The sequence below is a fragment of the Trematomus bernacchii genome, unplaced genomic scaffold, assembly GCF_902827165.1.
Source record: "Trematomus bernacchii unplaced genomic scaffold, fTreBer1.1, whole genome shotgun sequence".
Taxonomy (NCBI): domain Eukaryota; kingdom Metazoa; phylum Chordata; class Actinopteri; order Perciformes; family Nototheniidae; genus Trematomus; species Trematomus bernacchii.
Genome location: NW_022987665.1, coordinates 297,501 through 318,595, shown reverse-complemented (window position 1 = coordinate 318,595; position 21,095 = coordinate 297,501). Strand labels below are relative to the sequence as shown.

The window sequence follows — 21,095 nt, the reverse complement described above, 5'->3', positions numbered from 1 at the left end:
ATTTGTTTTAACCCTCAAATATCCAAATATATATGAATAATATATACAAATAACAATATATATTATTCAAAAGAAATATGCCTAAATGAAATGGGGTAGAAAAGCCATTTTGTTTAATCTTTAAGTAACTAAACGATATATATTATATTATTGGAGTATAGGACAAAATTATATTATGAATTCTATAGTATAACAGATGCTTTTATATCCCTTAAGTCTGTTGCATTTTAGGGGCGTTTTCACTTTAAGTATATACTAATAAAAGCTATTTTAATTCTAAATGTTTGTGTGTATTTATATATTATGTCTGTGTGTGGGGGGGAGGGTGCGCTTCCTTGTGCAATCCTGTATTATATAAATGATAATAAAGCTGGAGACCTTGAACCAGCGACCCTCGTCTCCGTGAGCAGGAAAGGTGGAAAAATGATAAAAGAAAGATTGCATAACGACTGTATACAGTATTTCATTGTACATTATTGTCTATTATATATATGTATTTTTTCTTATTTTTGCATTTTACTTGCACTTTTATGTCTTTTGCGATATTATATTTCCTTTTATGTCGTAAAATGGCTGTAGGAACATCTTATTGTGCAAAATTACAATCATGTTGCACCTTCAAAGACTGAAAACAAACAACTTGTAAATCACTACATGTTCTCTATGATTGTAAAATAATGATACAGTATAATACGTACTGTCTCCAAGTACAAGTGCTCTTAACTGTCTCAATAAGCTTGTCATTTATTAACCTGGTTTCAGCGTCTAGACCAGGGGTGTTTCTCAATGTCGAGGACGCTTCCTTGGTAGGGGACATGTCTTCCAGAGTCAGGTCCTTCAGAAGCGAGGCAAGAATCCTTCCTAGCCTCGGAAAACGAAGAATGGTGGGAACTGGCTAACAGGTGTGCGTCATATGCGAGGCCCCGCCTTAAATGGAGCGCGATTTCCCGCCAAAGATTTGGGTCCGTGTGGGCAAAGCATTGTGGGGGATTTCAAGACCCGCGGAGGATACACATGAGCAGCCTCGAAATTTCCCGCAACGAAGGACGCCGGCCTCGGTAGGATTCCAAGCATCCTGGATATTGGAACAGTCCTTCGGCGGGACTCGATGACGTAGCATCCTTGAAATAGTGGCTCTGAAGCATCCTTCCTCCACGTTGAGAAACACCCCAGGTCAGAGGTGAGCGCTCTTATTGTGAAAGAACCACACAGGAAGTCCTCAGGGTGTTTTTAAACTTTGTAATAAATGACCGTTTATTATAAAGATTACAATCTGTTGCGTTTTGCAGAGCTCATCGGTTGTCATGTGTGTGGCTCTTCAGTTTTTAGAAAAGGGAAGAAAATAAAACTACAAAGTACACACGCCACTCACTCCAGAAGAAACTACAAACATCCTGTAAAAAGAGGAAGCTAGAGAGGATGAGGAGGAGGAGGAGGAGGAGGGAGGAGGAGGAGGAAGGTAACAATAAACCATAATAACCAGGTGAGTGTCAGGAGGAGGAAGGTGTCACATGTAGGTTAGAAAAGCCAGGATTCTCAGCCAATCAGCACTTTCTCTGATATTTACTGCTATAAATGCTTTCAATTCAGCAGCGATGGAAGTAGGTCTTTTGATTGTAAGTCAAAGTAGAACTGTTGGGGAAATATTATCCAAGGTCCATAACTGTGACCCAGTGTATCAGTTCTGTCCTGACTGAGCGCACGCACCTGTAGCCTTGGCTGCTGTGCTCTCAGTGTTGTGTCTCCTCCTGCTCCTGCCTGATGGCGTCAGCTGATAGAGGTGTTATGCTTCTATCTTGTTATGCACAATGTTGATTACTCTCTCTGAACTAGCTGAACACACGGGTCTGAGGGAGAGTTCTTCAGAATTGACGTGGCAAACTCTACCGTGAAGTCAGAACCTCTGGCTCTTGGACTTGTTTTGTGAATTCTCTCCGGCCGAAGCTCTAAATAAACCCATCAGTGTTTGACATCAAAGCTCCCAGCTCTCCCCGTGTCTCCTTTGAGTCGATGACTCCTCCTGCATTGCTGCACAGAAGTAGAACTACATTATCAAAATACCCCAAATACCCTCAAATGTATTTCTAACGGTCTGTTTTAGCAGCTTCCTCAGATCTATCCTGGATCTTCCATTTATCTTTCCTTCTTATCCATTAGATCTTCTCTGAACTATCCTAGATCTTCTTCAATCCCCCCTGATTTCTCCATCCTTGGGGCCCATAGATAAAAAGATTCTGAAACAACCGTTGGGAAATAACTGAAACGGCCTTGGTGGAGTTAATTAAACACACTCTGGGTATTTCGCATCACTGCTAATTAGCCACAGAAACTCTTTCCTTTGGGAATGATGCTAGCATTAGCTAACACACATTTAGCTGAAAGACAGATGAACAAGAAACATGTCCTCTGCTAAGTAATCCATGTTTACATCTTAGAAGAACCACCTGATTTGATTTTAAAAGCAGAATTTTTAAATAAAATAGGGACTACTTTCCCAGTGGAAGAACACCAGCAAGAGATATTTTAGGTTTGCTGGCTTCTGATTGGCTGAGAAATCCGACAACAAATGAATGACCTCATGTTTGTCTTAGTGTACGGGGGGGGGGGGACCTGAGGTCAGAGGTTAAGAGTCACATGACCTCCCCATCACTGATTATCATCGTTACAAATGCAGAGAAAGCGACAGCCCACGTCTCATTCTGTGGAAAACTTGTACAGTAGACTATAGTCCTTTATAATATATACTACACGTACAGAATGTGTGTCCATGTGATATTCACTCAGTGTAAACAGCTACACACGAGCTCTTCTCCAGAGGATTTAGAAACATGTTGTGGTGGTTTTTATTGGTAAGCTAACGTCAGCTAAAGAATCTGGACAATTTCAGAACTTTTCCAAACCAACAATCGGAAAAGTTTGCCTCCCTTAGCAGCGTTTGGGCCGAGTTAACAGAAGTGAGCAAATTCCATGTCTTTGAACTTCGACAATTGTTCCTAAAACCCATTATTTCAAATCCCAAATGATCTGAAAGTTGTCCAATAGCCCGTAAACCTCAACCAAAAACCATTGTTCCCAAAATGGCCATTGCTCAAAAATACTCAGTTTCCCTGTGATGAACGCAAACACAGGAGTCATTATTTAGGAGCAAATCGAATTTCACAATTTCTGATTCCTTATTTGGCGAAAGCCCTAACGCTAACCCTAACCAGCCCTAATTGGTCATTACTGATTGGCTAACTTGGTTGTATTTACGCATTAAAGGTTATATTCCTTTAGGTTAAGGGTTAGAATATCACAGTAAAACATTTGGACTTTGGAACAATGGCATGGTAAAAACCTCTACGTACATTTGATGCATTTTTCCTAAAGTGGGACGAGAAGCACTTTGTAACGAACTAGTCAGTCTTAAGGTTACCTCGAAATTCAGCATCAGCTGTGTCAATTAATTCAAGGGTGCTTGTGTCAATTGGGAAACTTGGGAAAACAAAACCCCTCCCACAAAAAATACACATTATTTGGTACTATAAAAAAACCTCACTCTTAAATACCCAGAAGTAAAATGGTAAAATTCAGGAGAAATATTATCGGATCAAATCTGAGATTATAAAGTTATACATTTGCAGGAAAAAAATGGTAAATTCTCTGTAAAAATGGAAAAAAAGAATCAGGATGTTGTAACGTCTATTCCCTTAACTAATTCCTTATTTTAATCGCACACAATTTGATTTAAATACCAGAAGATATTCAAATTTACTCGTAAATATAACATTTGAATATTACAAATTCAGAGATTTGTCTATTTTCCCTCCCCTCCCCCTTCTTCTCCGTAATTATTTGGAACTTCAATAAATGGATAGCATGATAAAGTTAATATAGATAAACATTTATAAACTCATACAAGTGGAGTTAGAGTTATTAATAAAGTAAACTGAAGATAAACAGCTGATGTGTGGCTGTTTACAAAAAGGCTGAATATCACAAAAGCCTTTTAGACTTTCAGTCTACCAAAATATTCCAGTATACATTTCATCATTTTACTATACTTATATATTACACTATAGCTACATATTCTAGGATAATATATATTATACAGACTATAAAGTCTACTGTATTGTGCTGTACAAAGACTATACAATCTAGAACTCTCTCAGGAAAATGGGCAGCCCGTGAACTTTACAAACTTTGGGATTCATGATTGTGGTTCGGCTCGAGTTCAGGTACTTTCGGCTGGGAGTAAAAAGCGATATATATAAACGCGGTTATATTCGTTGTTTTGTGGAAACAGGCACTGGCAAGTTGATTGTGCTTTAGAAAGGGGGGATTCAAGAGGAACATGTCAGTGAGATTGTGTCGTTAAATACTGTGTCAAGATATTTGGGAATAATGGAGTTGTTGTTGTCTCCGTTAAAGTCATAATTAACTCAGATTCCTAATTAAAGTAGAAAAAAGTTAAAGAAATACACCTTTTAGTGACTTCAGATATTTAGATTCACTTGTCATTTATATTCTTTATGGTACAGATGTAGAAACTACATTTTAAAATTTAGAGAAATGGTGTTAAATGAACTTTATTTTAAGTATAAAGGTGTCAGCTAACAATGCTAAAAGGCTAGCATTAGCTTTTTATTAATTTCTAATTAAATGCTTTTTTTTTTATAAGGCTGGGCAATATATCCGATGAATTTGATGAATTTTTGGGTAGTACTTTACATACTAACCAATGGTTATATCTGGGTAATATAACACTGAATTGTGTAAAATGGGTAAAACGGAAAATCACATTTCAAGATTGCAAGGCAAAACTATTTAGTGATGATGTAGTATTAGTTTGTTGACAAATTGGTTACCCGCCAACAATAAAATGGTTAAATCCAAGCAATATTTGGATAAAAACTGTAATAGGGTGATATTGTCATGATGAGGTCTTTTTGACCCAAACTAATTGGCTGCAAATTCCCATAAAGCGAATTAACGTAATTGAGAATGCAGTTTTTGTGTGAAAATGTTTTTTTGTAGGAGACCAGTTTGTTGGATAATATCAGGCGCATATTAAACTGTAATTGGGCAACTCCATTTAAGACGTCTATTATAAACTCCTTATATGGTCTGGAGGAAACTCCACGTATGGCAGGGACAAAATCCCCAATATGGCAGGGAGGAAACTCCATGTATGGCCTGTTCCTGGTGATTTAGCCACACTTGATTGATTCATTTAGGATTCATAGCGTTAAGAGTTTGGTGTGTGAGTGTAAGGAAGGGAGAGGAGGGGAAGGAGGAAGTATTGTTCTGTACAGATGGCTTTAAAACAGATAGCACCATGTACAGTAAGCCCTCGGTAAAGCAGGTTAGAAACCAGTTGGAGCTCTGCTGCAGCTCTCCCTGAAACACACAGCACATCATCAGCACAAAGTCACACTCATTGACAAATCATCATGAGTTTCAGAACGCCGCCGAAAATTCAAATTCAACGACCTCAGAAATTCAACTCATTGTCAAATCATAAGGAACTCAAAAATTCATTTTTCCAAACTATTATAAACTCTGTAAAGTCATCACCACCACATTATTATTACTTGTTATTCATAAATTCTAAATGATCAGCGTTAAGATATGAAAAACTAAATAAACACAAATTCGTCATGGTGATATTTAAAAAACAGAAGAAAAAGAAGCTAAGTCACGAGAAAGACGGAGATATATCCTCAACATATCTCCCGTTGTTTTGATGTAGAGACTCGCTAATCGTCCAGATAAAGTCGCCCGGGGGAAGCAGAATGGCACGAGGAAAATAACCCGTCATTATATTTGTTTACAGTTTGTCGGATCAGCTCTTTGGTCCATGTCTTTCACCTCTAGATAATAACAATAGAGGTCTGTGTCCAGTGATTAGCTTAGTATGCTAACGTTATGTATGCTAACGGTATGCTACAGAACAACTATGTGGATGTTATGAGCTGGCTTTAGAAACTTTCCCTGTTATCAAGACTCAAAGTCCAAGTCTTTTTCAGGCCAAAACCAAATAAATTAACTTTTCTGAAAGTCCAAAGTGTTTTTAGATAAAAGTCATTTTATTTGGAAATAGTGAGCAAGCACCTGGATGAATCAGACATCTGTTATATTGCACCGAATTGTGTGCAAGTTGGTGAGAGGTTGTTAAACCGATATGTTTGGCCCCTATTAACTTAAATTCATCAAGACTTTTCTTTGATTTTGGAATTACTATTCACCATGCCAGAAAAACATTAAGAATTCAATTTCATTGAGGTGAAATATTAAAGAACGGTCATCTTCTTGGTTAAGTACTTCAATAAATAACCACTAAAGCTAAATACTGGCCACTGAAATAGTTAGAGGCAATATCTTTCCCTCGATCGACTTATCGATGCAGTTGTAACTTGGACAGTGATCATCATCTGACTTTGTCATATTTTCGGTACAACTTTCATAATCACAACACACTTTTGCAGGCGTGCAACTTTTCCAAAGGGTTTTCAATAGTATGTTTTTAAAGAAAAGTCCTATGTTTAGAAAGTAGGGTTAATAAAGAAGACTTTTATTGCACCACTTGTTAAAGAGCGGGGAACCTATTGAAACAGTTTTTCTGCTGTTAAACCTGGCCTTAATTTTCTTCAATTCAACAAGACTTGTCTCTAATTTTAAATTCATCGTTCACCGTGGAGGCATGCGACAAAAAACTACCTTTTTTCAAGAATTCAAGGTAATTGAGATGAGTAATTGATAAACACATGGTTTCTGGGTGAATTAATTACTTCAATAAATACCACTAAAGCTAGACACTGGACACTGACCTCGGTGCTACCACTCTCCGGTGTGTGTATTGATCAAAGAGCTGATCAGCCAATGAGTCAGCGAGATCACTCGGAGATACAACTCCACGTTGGTACAAAGGTCTAAAGATTCAATCACTGTTAAGATTTTTTCTAGTCAAAGAGATGGCGTTCGTTTAGTGTTTAATGTCTGTAATGAGGGTCACAGTTCAGGGTGTCTAAGGGTTGGCAGGTCAGGGGTCAAGTGGATCCGTCCAGCAGCGTTCGGAGGGCCCTCTCGATGTTGATCCGGTGACCCAGTCTGGTGACGCCCAGCTCCACGTAATCCTCCTTCGTTAACGCCGGGAGATGGGAACCCTCGATTTCGTGCTCCTGGAAGCGTTGGCGATGTTCAGCGAGTCCGACGCTTTCCAGCCAATCGCCGACGTCGTATTTATTCCACAGGTTGAGTGGACGCTGCCTCCATGGCCTCAGGGCTAAGAGAGGCCCGCTGAGGACGGGGGAGGGGCATGGGGAGGCGTGGGGAGACGGAGAGGGAGATCTGGAGCGCGTTCTCGCACTGGCGCTCCGCATCACAAACCGAACTTCCTTTGGTTCGGAGGGGAGGCTGAGACTGGACGACTTCAGGATGGTTAGACCCGCGACCGGAGCTTAAATCGGGTCTTTCTGAGCCGGGGGCGGAGGAGGAGGTGATTCCTATCGACCTATCGGAGGGGGAGGGAGAGGGGGGAGGGGCTTCGGCGCATCACGGGGTATCGACTTCCCGGTCGGACTGTATACCCCGAGCCGAATCCCTCGCTGGGAAATAGTGTGGGAGCTCACCGAGACTGGAGAACAACCTGAAACACATTGAACAATGTATAATCAGAATTTATATAGAATTCCTTGATTAGTCCGACAGAGGGGACATTTACATCGTTACAGCACAGCAACATTAATGATAGAGACAAAATAAAAACAGTATTTAGTAAAGTGGCATGCACACTTATTGAACATTTGCCTGTAAACTAGTTAGCCAGACATGCTAATGTTTGTAGTTTACATTAGAGGACTTGAACACAGGTTTATATCTATTCTTTGCCCTTTCGCTTGTATATTTGCTATTGGAAAGAAAATTACTTTAACGGCGGCACCATGCATGTTGAGACAGGCTTGCTAGGCTAAAATTGGGCAATCATTGTTTTAGTGTTAAGAAAATGGTCAGTTTCAAGGTGTTATTCAAAACCCAAATGGGACCGTCATTTCAGGCGTTAGGCTGTGAAGAAGGTGCATGTTAGTTAGCTGTTAGCGAATCTATTAGCGATAACGGGAAATGTTTACCAGAGGTTAAACAAACCTACGATTTACTCTCTCCATTGTCCACACATCTGGAAGAACATAAACAACATATTCTGTTACAACATGCAAACACAGTATCTGCTAATGGTGCGTTCACACCGGACACAAAGCCACCACCGAGTAAAACGATGCATCCGATGTGAACGCACCTTAACTGGTCCGTAGTAATGCAGTATTTATAGTTAAAGGTCTCCTATTATACTTTTTAGGCATATAATATAGGTCTCAGATATATACAAATATATAAAAAACATGTCTATGAAGTGTTTGCTCAGAATACCAAACAGATCACCCATTCTAGCCATGCCTCATACCCTCTATTTCAGCCCTGTTACTAAAGTGCTGATTCTGGGTATAAAGCTTTATAAGAGTGGGGGGGGGGGGAGCTAATGCCTGCTCAGCTGGAAAGATTCTCAGCTGAGTCCGCATTTCCGATATTACGTCATATCGGCAGCAAATCTGGATCAAGCTCCGTTGTTCCCCCCCGTTTTTAGAGATTTGGGTACGGAGGAAAAGAGAGAGGGTTTTATTTTCTGGCACTTTGTGAGTCCCCCTGACACACCGGGGACACACCGGCGACACACCGGGGACACACCGGGGACACACCGGGGACAACAACGGGGACATACAGGGGACACACCGGGGACACATCTTTATGTATATAATGGCGCATTTCCACTGCAGCGAGGAGCTCGCTTTAAGCGTGCCGAGCCGTGCGGGGCCCGTCTTTGGTTGCGTTTCCACTTGGCCTAGTACCCGGCTAGCGGGTCCTAATTCACAGTTTTTCCCGGCCCCATAAAATCGTGGTTCTAGGGCCAGGAACAACCGGGCTGAGTCGGGCTGAGTATGCTAAACTAGAGAGAGAATCGCTGGCAAGGGGGCTACAACTACAACAAGATGGACATATTTGACCATGATTTAATTGTAATACACGTTTCAAAATGATGCCGAAGTAACAACATACTGATACCGGTTAGTAAAAACCATGAATTAATGCTTTGTCAAGTCTGCAGACAGACGGCAGGCGAAACACCTTTAAAATGCGTGTTTTCTAAATGGAGATTGGCTAAGCTAACGCAGTATATGCTCCGACCGTCCACACTCACAACAACGGCCTATACAGACATAAATAAAGCAGCGACTGTATTCACCATGACACAGACAGTCTGTGGTTTGTACTTGTTTAACTTTTGTCTAGTTTCTGAAACATATATGAGGAGCTGTGAGCTCTGAGTGCTAACAGCTAAACGGCTTGTGTTGTTTTTCTGGGGGTTCTCATTGAAGATGACGTCATGGCTCCGCCCACACTGCGTTACTATAGATACTACCCCAGTTCCTAAACTGTAATGGAAATGCGCCAGTCCTAACGAGGCCTAGCCATACCGAGCGAGGCCGAGCGAGGCCGTGTAGTGGAAATGCGCCATAAGACATCAACAATTGCATTTTGCATAATAGGAGACCTTTAAAGGCAGGTTTGTAGTACCTGGCACCTCCTAACTGGCGACCTCCGGCCCGGATCCAGGGGACTCGGCTCCTCCCCCAGAGAATGAACTGTCTTTATGAGCAGCTGTAGCCGATTCACCAGATCCAGTCCGGACCCGACCCTGCCGCTCAGCTCCAGAGCCGAAGACGACCGGTTTGCTCAGATCCACAGCTGACCCGGCAACTTGACCCCCGAATGCCGCTGAACGGCCGGCCTTCATCTGGGCTGAATCCCCGACGATCGTCATCCCCGCCGCCCCAAAGCTTCGACCTTCTCTGGAAAAGATAACGAGGCTGACGTCCACCTCACCAGTGGGTGAGGAACAGAGAGGGGAGGAAGGGGGAGGAGGAAAAGGCAGCAGACGGGAGGAGCTCACTGTCCGATGATTGCTTCAGAAGAGGATCACGGAGCGTGGAGCGACCGCAGGACCTAATGGTGAACGAAGGCGTGGTTTTCAAAAACAGATGGGGAGGTGGTGGGGGAGGAAGGGGATGGGTGAGGAGCTGTAGGGGAGGAGGGGGAGGATGGATCAGGAGGGGAGGCCAAGGTGATGGAGGGAGGGAGGGAGCTGGGGGAAGAGCTGTCATGTAGACGTTCGTCACTTTCATCCTCATCACCTCGTCTACCTAGAGAGTCAGGATCTCCTCCCCCTCCCTCCCCGCCTCGTCGAGTCAGCAGGGTGAGGGAGGATGGGGGAGGAAGAGGGGGAGGACTGGCGAAGGCAGCGGGGGGAGTAACCAGGCCAATTCTGCGAAGCTCCTCCCTGGTTTCCCTCATCGCTTGACGACAATAACGCCGGCGGGAGTGTTACCGTATAAGCCCCGCCCTCCTCCTCGGAGCTGCCCACTGTTAGGCTCCTGCGCCTGTCAATCAGAGCGGCGTGACTCTCATTGGCCAGCGGTGGCAAAGGGGTCGGTCCTCCAGCGCTCGGGCGATGGAGCGGCAGGCGATGTAACTCCTCCCTCGGTTTCCGGACGCTCCACCGGTCCGTCGGGGAACAAAGGCGGCGTTATGCGTTTTGTGCCTCAGTTCCGGACTGGTTTGAGGGGTGGTACGCTTTGTTCGCTGCTCTGGGCTCGTCTGAGGGGGGGTGCGCTTGGATCGAGGCTCTGGGCTGCCCTGCGGGGTGGGGATAGGGGTGCGCTTGTGTCGTCCGTCTGGACTGGCAGCCGGGGTGGGGATAGGTGAGGCAGATCCGTGTTTATGTCGAGGCTCTGGACTCGGGGTTCGGGCGGTGAGCGCTCGTTCTCGTGCAGCAAGAGCCAGGGCGAGTGGAGACGAGGGGTCTGAAGAGACAAGAAATGATTTAGTATGCATCGGTTTTAATGCGTTATTATATATACCTTAAGGCTCTGTTCTAGGTTCTGTTCTTTCGAGTACCTCAGAGCTCTTCTCTAGTTCCTTTCAAGTTGTGCGTAGTATCTTAAGGCTCTTTCCTTGCTATCCATTCAATTTTGTTGCTCTGTTCTAGGTCCTCCTCTCTTGGAAGTACCTAGAGATCCTGTCATATGGCTTTTTTCTTTTTCGTGTTGTGTACCTCAAGTCACTGTCATAGGTCCTGTTCTAGTTTCCTCATCTCTTCAATGGAGGTACTCATGCATTCATCACATTGTGGAGTACCTCAAGGCTCTTAACTAGGTTCTGTTCTTTGGAGTACCTCAGGGCTCTTAACTAGTTTTCTTTCAAGTTTTGCGTAGTATCTTAAGGCTCTTTCCTTGCTACCCTTTCAATTTTGTTTTTCAATTATGTTTTGTACCTCAAGTCACTGTCGAAGGTCCTGTTCTAGTTCCTTTTGTCTTTAATGGAGGTACTCATGCATTCATCATATTGCTGAATACCTCAAGGCTCTGTCCTAGATCCTGTATTGTTTTGTGAAGTACCTCAAGGGTATGTGCTTAGTACTTTTTACATTCTTGAGGTACCTTAAGGATCTGTCCCCAAGACTTTCTTCTAGGTCCTCTTTTACCTAATGCAGTACCTCAAGGTCAGTTGACTTTCCTGGTACCCTGGCACCTATTTATAATTCGGTTATCGCTTATGGTTAAGTTTATGGTAAGGCAAGACTGACCTAGTGGTTTCCCGGTCAGTGGGTGGAGGAAGGTGTGAGGCGTCGGTGATGGTGAAAGGACCGGAGCTGGAGGAGGAAGCTCGCCAAGATCGTCCATCGAATGGCTCAGAGTTAGGAGTGTCACCTGATTCTCTGACCCAGATCCTTCGGACAGGACAGGAAGAGAGACGACCTCCGACCCTGAACCCGGGCTCGCTCTGAGGAGAACCTGCTGCTGGTACAGCTCCTCCCGCCCGACTGGGGCTGCTGGGTCCGTCCGGTTTTCAATAAGTCCTGGTCTTTTATTCCTAGAAGAAGAAAAATAGCAAATAGTTAAACCGATTGGATTGAAGATTAGAAGTTTAAGGCTTTATATTTGTGTCAATCCCAATCCAGGACATTTTCAGCAGACTGAAATGTGTTTTTGCATGCACATGAATAGAAACAACTTTCAAGTAAATTGTCTTTAAATTTGAGTAAACAAGAATAGATTTGATTGCTGGTTTGTTTTGATCCACCAAGTACTAAATAATGAAGTTTGAAGCACACTCCTTCAACTCGACATATTTAACTGTGTGCTGCAATTTTAGCCAATCAGAGCATTGTCGTCCCCATCATGCATCAGGAAATTGTACACAACAAAAACAGGAAACATGTGTAAACGATCCTGACCTTGCTCCTCTACAGGAAGTTGTTTCAAACAAAGGTGACTTCCTCCTCTGCGGCTTGGATGGCGGCGCCTGCTGTCCAACGTTAGCGTACGGGTTTCTATTGCTCTTCCGCGGCGGCGTGACAGCGGTGAGTGACCGAGGGCGGGGCTTGTGCTGTGCAGCGACAGCGTAGATGTGTGTGTTGCCGTGTGAAGTGTGTGTGTGGCGCTGTGTGTGGCGGTGTGCAGAGCGTGTGTGCTGCCGGAGTGTGCGTCCGGCTGAAGTGGCGGTGGCGGAGGCGTGTCCTGAAGGATGATCATCGACCTAGCCTTCCTCTGGCGCTCAGCGTGGGCGTGGCTCCTCGTCGGCGAATCACAGAGCTCCACCAGCCTAGGCTCCGCCCCCGGCTTGAAGCTGGAGCGTGTTAGCCCCTCCCCTCTGGCTGGGGGAGAAGGGGGGAGGAACGACGGGGGGGGGCCGGAGTCCAGGAGGAAGAGCGAGGAGGTGGAGGAGGAGGCGGAGGGTGGAGGAGGCGGAGCCATCTGAGGAGGGGGAGGGATGAAGCCGTCCGTCAGCGAGGAGCTCCGAGGAAAACGACTTTCATTGATCAGAGCCGAGATCCGGTCGTCGTCAGGTGGTGCCTGACGAGAAAAATCGAGACGTTAAAATAAAGGTACTAAAATAAAACTGCAACACAAGGATCTACGGAAGACTTTATCATAGTATTGGTACTTTTTAGTACCAGTAAAACATTTAAATAGTGTGTTTGTTTTCTTACCAAAGCTCTTGGTTCTGGACATCCCTCGAGGTAAAGCCATGGTGCTTTTCTCTGGAGCCGAGGGGGGAACAAGACCCTGACGCTCAAACAACGACTAAAGACACAAACACATAAAACACAATATTTATGCTACATACATATCATATTCTATTTACATGGATATTGACTTTTTGCACTACTTTTATTTTGTATTTTTGTATTTTATTATATATGTTGGATTGTTGGAGGAGCTCAGGTCAGAAGAATACACAAACATATTTCCCATTTTAAAAACCCATAACTCCTGAAATAGAGACTTTTGAAAATGCAACTTGATTAAAGACAACAGTAACTTTTTGGACGGACACTATAATTTACAGTTTTTTACGATGTAAAAATCTGAATTTTCTTTAAAATAAAAAACATCTATATTGATTCTGACTTTTCTACATCCAACTCACAGGTTTATCATACTTTGAGAAAAAAGATTATTAATTTAACCCTTTTAGAAGGGGAAGATATGGTCATTTGTTCTGGGAATGTCATTTTCGAGCCTGAGACCTGAAAAACAGGCTCAGGGCTTAACAGGTTAAAGACAACAGTAACTTGGCCTTGAGGTACTTCTCAAAATAGAAGAGGACCTAGGATATGGCCCTGAGGTACTTCTCAAAATAGAAGAGGACCTAGGATATGGCCTTGAGGTACTTCTCAAAATAGAAGAGGACCTAGGATATGGCCCTGAGGTACTTCTCAAAATAGAAGAGGACCTAGGATATGGCCTTGAGGTACTTCTCAAAATAGAAGAGGACCTAGGATATGGCCCTGAGGTACTTCTCAAAATAGAAGAGGACCTAGGATATGGCCTTGAGGTACTTCTCAAAATAGAAGAGGACCTAGGATATGGCCCTGAGGTACTTCTCAAAATAGAAGAGGACCTAGGATATGGCCCTGAGGTACTTCTCAAAATAGAAGAGGACCTAGGATATGGCCCTGAGGTACTCTGCAAAAAATGTTGTAAAAGATGTATTTGATATTTCTGGCAGTCTTACGTTAATCTCGGCCTGTGTGATGTCGCCGGCTGGTCGGTCTCTGTTTCAACCGTCAGCACCGCGCCTCTCTAAAGTCATCTGCTGGTCGGGCCCTAAGAACCACTTCCCTGTTGACCCCCGGCCAACATCTCATCCAGTTTGTCTGCGGGACAAAAATAGATAAACAAAAAAAACAAAATAAAGTAACACAGATTCACGACTTGACGACCACAAACACCAGGCCGGAAGAAATACTTATTTTAAATCTGGGTAAATAAAACCATTTCTTTAAATGCTTTTACCTTTACTTTTTTGTTTTTTTACTCTTATCCTCACTGTGTTTATTTCTTTATTTTTGTTTCTACTACATTGAGTGGATATTGTCGTAACACTTTTTACCTACAATTTGAAACTTTACCTGTTAGTTAGGACTTTACATCTTAGGTTCGTAACTTTTTAATATCTTGACTTTACAATTCATGACTTTTACTTGTAACAGCCTTACTTCACTTTATGCTACGGCCCTGGTTTTTACATCACTGAGACACCATGACATTGTGACGTCACAACAACAACAAACAACACAACATCCGATCACATGTGACTCACCGAAGCGTCTCCTCCCTGGCTGCAGACAGAACAGAGGTCTTTAGGTTTGACTAAAACTCTGCACTGTGTGTGTGTGTGTGTGTGTGTGTGTGTGTGTGTGTGTGTGTGTGTGAGTGTGTGGTGTGTGTGGGTGTGTGTGTGTGTGTGTGTGTGTGTGTGTGTGTGTGTGTGTGTGTTGTGCGTGTGCGTGTGTGTGTGTGTGGTGTGTGTGTGTGTGTGTGTGTGTGTTTGTTTACCTATGTCCTCCAGGTCAGCGGTCATGGACTTGGATCTCAGAGTCAGTGAGGTGCTTGGGGGCTCGTTTTGGAGGGGGCGGAGCTACAAGACAAACCACAGTTAGTTATTAAACAGAAAACACTTCCAATTGTAGGACAACTTGATTAAGATTAAGGGATGCTAAGGTTAAAATATATGTATTTTAGATGCCCTCAGCTCTTTAAAGAGGCCCTATCCTGCTGACCTTCAGGTTCATATTAGTATGTTGTGCCTCTGGGACATGTCTCCATGCTTTAATGTTCAAAAAGCTCTTTATTTTTCTCATACTGTCTGTGCTGCAGCACCTCTTTTCACCCTCTGTCTGAAACCAGAGCCCAGTCTGCTCTGATTGTTAGCTGGCCGGCTCTGTTGTTGGTTCGACAACCGCTTAGAGATGTCCCGCCCCCGTACACTGTGTACAGAATAGGGGGCTCTTTAAATAAAACCTGTACCTTTCTTCCTGACGATGTTGGATGATTCTGACTTCCTGGAAACAGAGACGACCTTCATCAGCAGGACGACTTCCTCCCTGTCGGATCAGAGAGACGACCTGACGGTGACCCCACCTTCACCACGTCAGCGTCTGTTAACCTGAAACAGGACAGAGTAAATTAACATAGATAAATACAGTACATTTCAGGACACAAGGTAAATGTAAAATACTATATTAAAACCCAGAGAGTAGTTCACCAATATTTCACTTCTTTCAGGTAATTTTGTGAACAGGTTCATACACTTTTTCACCAATGATTTCAATGACCTTTCTCAATGACTTTCCAGGACCTTACCTAATTTTCCATTACCAAAAAAATGACTCTTTCTCAGCGGTACCACTGAAATGGTTTATTTACATGGAACAGGAAAATAGGGTCTGCATATGAAACATGTTGCGCCTATCTAAAACAAATCAAAGTAGTAGGCTTACTAGCTTCTACACGCTACACAGCAACTCAAACCTCTCACCAGCAAAATACTCGTTAGTCAGTTTAATGCCATTTTACGTTCATTACTATACGATACAGTATTTATTATCATTATCGTATTACTATTTCGGCGATTATATAAAATATTAATTATATTTGATGCAACTTTAGTTACATTTCCATGACTTTTCCAAAACCTTGGAAAAATATTGTTTTCCATAACTTTTCCAGGCTGGAATTAGCATTTTGAATTTCCATGACTTTTCCAGGTTTTTAATGACCGTAAGAACCCTGTGTGAAGTTTTTAACATAACTTCAAATGTAAAACTTTAATCTCAAAGAATATTAATGCTTTTACTGCTTTGTTTAATCAATATTCTCATTTATTCCTCTTAAAGGTGGGGTAGGGTAAGTTTGAGAAACCGGCTCGAGATACACTTTTTGTTATATTCCATGGAATGCTCTTAACATCCCGATAGCAATGAATATCTGAAGTGTTTTGACATCTGTGGAAGGCGTAGTACTGTAAAAAGTACGACCAATCATCTGAGCCGGCCCGGCTAAAATAACTGGATGGCCTACCTGCCTGTCAGCCTTCCATCTGTGCACAAACTTATCTCGTGCCCTCATTGGGTCATGTGTGCGTTCGTGTGTGTTGGAGGAGGGGCTCTGTAAGGAAGTGGCAGATTTTTCTCCGGTTGTGTATTTTTCAAATTCTAGCGATCTCGAGCCGTTTCTCAAGAATTACCTACCCTACCTTTAAATGTACTTTAACTTTAATATCCATGTTTTTTAAGAACTTTTTTCACGGCAATTTGACCCATCTCCCTGCCTCTGTCATTCATTTAAATGTAGGCTACAACGCCACTAAAACGCAACCATATCTGTTTGAGAGATCTAATGATTCTTGTTACCTCTATGAGGAAGTCTCCGGTTCTAAGCCCCGCCCTCCAGGCGACGCCCCCCTGATCCACCGACTCCAAGTACTGGAGCGCCGGGAACGCCGGGGTCGGAGCGAACTCCTCGATGGGCGTCTCCGCTTCAAAAAAAGAGGCATAAAACATGTTTATATTAGAAATGAAAGTGAATTAAAATGTGGATTTGTAGTTTATTGAGAAATGACACAACGAGGGGTTTTGGGGCTCACTGCATTTCCTCTAAAGATTGAAACACCCCCTCTCTCCCTCCTTCAATCTCTTATCTTCTTCCTCCCCCCTCCTTTCCTTCCTCCCCTCCTTTTCCTTCCTCCCCCTCCTTTCCTTCCACCTTTCGCATCCTCGGAGGACGAATCCGAATCCCTCGATCTCTCTCTTCTGCAGCACCGCCGTCTTCTCCTCGATCACGTAGTCACTATAAAAACACAAGATTAAAACTAAATATTTAGTTTTCTTTCTTCAATTATTAGTAGCTAACAGGAAGAGCACATGTTAATCATCATTGCTGTAATTTAACTGCCCTGGATACATGTCTCAGAGTCCCCATAAAATCAACTTATATTAATCAAAAACGTTATTAATATAATTAAAAATATGCAAACGTTTATAAAAAAATAAATATATATTCTTTACGTAAATGTAGGATTTTCTGGGGTTTGAATTAGAAAAATGTATCACAATATATATATATATATAATATTTGTTCAAGGAAGTGCATACGTGGTGAAAATCCTAATATAAAATCGAGAAATGTGTAAAAACAATAACTACATATTATATAATTAATAATCATGAAATTACACACAGCTTCTCTGCAGATATTTACTAACATGTGTTTTGCTGTTTTTTGTGACATTTAATTGATAAATGCCCTAGGAGGTGTAGTGACGGTGCTTAACCTGTAGGAGGTGTAGTGACGGTGTATTACCGTAGGAGGTGTATTAATACCTGTAGGAGGTGTAATGACGGTGTATTACCTGTATGGAGGTGTAGTGGCGGTGTATTACCTGTAGGAGGTGTATTAATATCTGTAGGAGGTGTAGTGACGGTGTATTACCTACCTGTAGGAGGTGTAGTGACGGCGTATTACCTGTAGGAGGTGTAGTGACGGTGCATTACCTGTAGGAGGTGTAGTGACGGGTATTTACCTGTAGGAGGCGTAGTGACGGTATATTACCTGTAGGAGGTGTAGTGACGGTGTATTACCTGTAGGAGGTGTAGTGACGGTGTATTACCTGTAGGAGGTGTGAGTGACGGTGTATTACCTGTAGGAGGTGTAGTGACGGTGTATTACCTGTAGGAGGTGTAGTTCTCATAGGGATCCCACAGTGTAATGCCTGAAAAGCCTCTTGGTGCGATCCTCCCTCGTCTCTGAAACATAAATCATACATTACAGGATATAAATATAATACAATATAAAGCGTATATCTAATAAACATATGTATTTTTGTTTGTTTATTTGTTGTTTGTTTACCCATTCGCGAGTCATATTGCCTCATCTGGACTTCCTCCACACAGTCAGGCAGGAAAACCAGCCGGTCCGTCCTTTAACACTCCCTTCCCAGAATCCTCCCTCTCCGATAGACAGGACTACACACACACACACACACACACACGCACACGCACACACGCACGCACACACACACACACACACACACACACACACACACACACACAACACACACACCACACACACACACACACACACACACACAACAGGGCAGGATTTATTTATTTATTTAAGTTAAAGGGGACCTATCATGCTATATTTGAATAATATAGGACCATACCTATATAAGGCATATTTATACTTTTTTTTTCTTCAAAATACCAAACAGATCATGCATTTTAGCCATGCCTCATTTCGCTCAATTTGACAATTTATAGCTCTGTTTTAGCAAGGGCAGATTCAGTGAGAACAGCACCATCTACAGGCCTGGCATATGTACTACAAACGTCTCCAGCGCTTTCGAACGGCAATGGCCGTGGCTGTCTCCTCCTGATTGGTGGAGTTGGCCCAATAGCCGTAGCGCCACCGTCCTGACGTCAGGACAGTGTTCAAATCTGGATCAGTTTTTATCAGATCCGTTGCAGCCCCTTTTTTAGAGATTTGGGTATGGAGGAAAATAGAGAGGGTTGTGTTTTCTGACACTTGGTGAGTTCCCTGGAACACCGGGGGACACATATTCATGTAGAAAGACGTACACAAGTGCATTTTGCATGATAGGTCCCCTTTAACATGTGTTTATTTATTTATGGAGCTGTAGGAGTGGGGTTATATTCTAGAAAAAAAATTGAATTTCTGAGAAGAATTTGAGATATTGTCTGGGATTAAAAGTTGTGTTTTATATATTTTAAGTGTGTTGTTTTAATTGTGTTTTTATGAATGTTTAGGGTTAGGGTTACACAAATCATCCATTTGAGAGAAAAAATCAGGAAGAGTTTTTACTCAAAATTGAATATTTATGAGAAAAATCATGAATATTTTCCTTTCTTTATAATTTCCCCTGATTATTGAACACTTGAAAAAAAAAAATATTATATATATATAAGAAGTAAAATAAAATACAAATAATACAAAATAATAATTGGGAAAGAAGTCCATAATGGATTCTACTTTTCTACACAGTTGCCTGAATCCTATGGAACCTACAGTGATAGGATACACACTTTTAATCACATCCTTCATTTGTGAATTTCTCTCTGAAAGTCACCATTTTTTCCAATTTCCCCTGAATATTGATCACTAAAAAGCAGAGGCGAACCATCAGGGCCTTCAAGGTATTCAGAGAATACCCTGGAACACTCAGATAAAACTAACAACAAATCGATTTAATTATATAAATAAAATGTAATAAAATGTATGTATAATGAATAAATGAGAATGGTATCTGTGTTGTTGTTCTGTAATATCACAGTGTTACGTTGATTTGTTTCTCCTTCTCGGTCCATGCACGACGCATTTCAGTGGTTTTGTGTTAGAAAAGAAAGCAACCAATCAGATGTTGTTCTGGGTCTCTGGGTAGAATATCCTTCAACCAGGTATTCTATATCCTTGATAGAATGCCCTGGCCCTCACTGAATGAGAGCGTACCTTTGGATTGACAGTTTGATCAACCAATCAAATATTGATTTGTAGCCAATGGGCGTGTTCTGGAATGGCATGGCTAGAATGGGTGATCTGTTTGGTATTTTTGAGCAAAACACTTCATAGACATGTTTTTTATATTTCTTTATATATCTGAGGACCTATGCTATTGCCTACAAATAGCATGATAGGTGACCTTTAATTTATATCCACAGTGGCCTGAATTCCTATAGGCTCTAGAGTGAATCTGACCTTTGACCCTCTCCCCGCGGTGCAGCTGGATCTCTCCGGGCCCCTGGGGGGACGTGACTCCTCGTGGCGATGAAGGTGCGTCCGGGGACGGCGCTGTAGAGCCTCCTCTTCCTCATCTGCGGGGGGAGGAGGGGGGCTGCTCTCCCCCACATGACCACCGGCGCTCGGAACTGAATGGGAGAGACAGGGGCGCAACACATTTTATTAAATAAAAACGTTATTTGTGCCGTTTCTTTTAGTTCAATTTGTTGATAATTGTGGAACATTTGTAAAAAGAACAAAAAACACACCTGTGGTCCGACTGCGTGTGGTGTGTGTGTGTGTGTGTGTGTGTGTGTGTGGTGTGTACCTGAGTCGGCGTGAGTGTCGTCGCAGCGAGTGTGTGTGTGTGTCGTGGTGTGTTTCCAGGCTCTGCAGGGAGGGGGCCTGGCGAGGAGGCGGGACTTTCCAGGACGTTTTCGCTGGCCGAGCGAATCAGAGAGCGAGGGAGACGAAGGCCGTTTCCCGGCTGACGAGCGGCTGACACCCGGCCGACGGCGCTTTGTGTAGGAGGGGAGTTTCTCTGAAGGGAACTACTTGGACATACACACACACACACACACACACACACACACACACACACACACACACACACACACACACACACACACACACACACACACACACACACACACACACACACACACACACACACACACCATACACACACACCATAGTTAACTTTACCAGCTCCTGTAGTGTAGTTATTTAAACGTTTTATTTGTTTTCAGGAACTGCCACCAACGTCGGAGGTTTTATGGATTTTTATAATTTCTGCAAGTTCGAAGTTCCCGGCAATTATCGCCACCTGCAAAAATAGAAATGTATTTGTTATTTTAAAATTCTTTATAAAAAATTCAAAATTGAAATAAATAGGCAATAAAACTGAAAAAAGGACAGATT

At 42.7% G+C, this 21,095-nt stretch overlaps 1 pseudogene; it reads right to left on the bottom strand.

The window, feature by feature from the left end:
• Positions 1-1,233: 1,233 nt before the first annotated feature.
• LOC117487133 overlaps positions 1,234-21,095 on the bottom strand; it is a 49,433-nt pseudogene continuing 29,571 nt past the window's right edge.